This window comes from Myotis davidii, unplaced genomic scaffold (genome assembly GCF_000327345.1).
Source record: "Myotis davidii unplaced genomic scaffold, ASM32734v1 scaffold391, whole genome shotgun sequence".
Lineage (NCBI taxonomy): Eukaryota > Metazoa > Chordata > Mammalia > Chiroptera > Vespertilionidae > Myotis > Myotis davidii.
In genome coordinates, this window is record NW_006284336.1 from 3,641,820 (window position 1) to 3,643,947 (window position 2,128).

The window sequence follows — 2,128 nt, forward strand, 5'->3', positions numbered from 1 at the left end:
CTCCTGCTTCATAAGTCGATGCTCAACCACTGAGCCACAGTAACTGGGCCTGACTGGTGTCATTAGAAGAGGAAATTTGGACACACAAAGAAACACTAGGGATGCAGGCCCCCAGAAGGAAGACCATGTAAGGACACAGTGAGAAGAGGCTATCTGCATGCCAAGGAGAACAGCCTCAGAAGCCCTGCCAACACTTTGATCTTGGACTTCCCAGAAATGTAAGTAAATAAATTTCTGTTGTTTAAGCCACTCAGTCTGTGGTACTTTGCTACGGTAGCCCTACAAAACTAAGACAGATAGATATCTATCAGTATGATCAATATATTATCACCATTATTTTAAAAAAAATCCTTATCTCTGAATCCTTGTCCCCAGGGTGCAGATGGGACCTAAATGAAGAGAACTTGCCTTGGTGCCTCAGTATTTTGTAATAAGGCAATGGTATCAACTAAAGACTGGCTCTCTCATGGTCCTCCACTCATCAACACAACCACCTGATACTTCATTCAATAAAAATCTAGCAAACATCCATCATGCACTGGGGCTGTGTGGAATTGTCACAGATTATGGTACACATTGGAGTCAGACTGCCTGGCTTGGCTTCCTAATTCGATCTCTTAATAGCTGTGTATCCTAAGGCAAGTTGGTTATCTTCCCTGAGCTTTCTCATCTCTAGAATGATGCTAAGAATACCCATCTCATACGATTATATAAGGCCAGAGCGAGCTGTTACATGTGGAGTGCTTTGCAAAGCACTTGACTCAGAGAATGAGCTCAATGGTTGGGGGCATTGCTTTTCTGAAGACACAAAATGGACAAGAAAGGAGAACATGTCAGTTTTCATTTATACTTTTAATAAAGGAGAATATGTCATGTTTTCATTTATAATTTCAATATAATCCTCTCAACAAACCTTGTGACATATGTATTGCCATCCTGTTTTGCAAAGTGAGGATGCAGCTTTCACAACCTGGGAATAAATAACCCTGACATGGATACACATGTTTAGACCAGATGGCAGAATAAACTGGAAAGTATTACAGGACTTAATGGAAAATGAAGGTCAAAGGGAAGTGGCTTCTGAGAGAAGGGGGCTGAATAGGGAGGCAATAACATTGATGGATAACTGTTTGGGGCCAGGTGCTTTTGCTAGATCCTTGATCTACAATAACCTTGAGATTTTGATATCATTATGCCCCCATTTTACAGTTAAGGAAATAGAGGTTCAAAGAGGACAAGACACACAGAAAAGGGAGGAATGTGAATCTGGTATCAACACAAGTTTGTACATCTGCCCTGGATCTGGGCTTCTCAATGTCTGCTGCACACAGAGAATCATCTAGAGCAGTGGTTCTCAACCTTGGCTGCACATTAGAATCACCTGGGAATCTTTTTAAAATCCTGATTTCTGGGCCTCATCCTCCAGAAATTCTGCGGAGGATGAGGCCCAGAAATCAGGATTTAAAAAAGATTCCCAGGTGATTCTAATGTGCAGCCAAGGTTGAGAACCACTGATCTAGAGATATTTTTAGGACATTAAGTGGCTGGGCTCCATCTTCAGGGATTCTGAATCATGGCTCTGGAGTGGGGCCCAGCCAGGTGAAAGGAATGTGCAGCCAAAAGGAGAGCACAGCCAGCTGCTGTTGGAACTGAGCTCTGAGCTACTGGAACACAGTCTCCTCCCAGGCCTGACAGTAATTCCACTCAGCGGCCGCACCTCCCCCTTTCCTTAGGGAATGGCTGGTTCTTTCTTTAAGCAGCACAAGTTAAGATGAGCTCACGAATGTATCACCCCAACATTCCCAGCAACTGAATATAGATTTTAGGCAATGGCATCGCATCAAGATGCAAAATATAGGGAGATCCTTAAATCAAATTCAGGCATCGTTTCTCCCTTTTGATAGGCCAGGAAGTTAAGCTGAAGTTTGTTCTTGGTTTCCTCCATTTATTGTTTAAATAGGTACATAAAATATTTTATGTTTACTTCTCCAAAAGAGAAATATGAATTAAGTTTCTCTTTACGTATGATTTGGGGGGCGGGGGTGGATGGAGAGTGGGGTAGGAGGCTCAGCAACCTTTATTTAAAACCAAACCAAAAAGTCCTTTCCCGTCTCTGCAGAACTTCTCA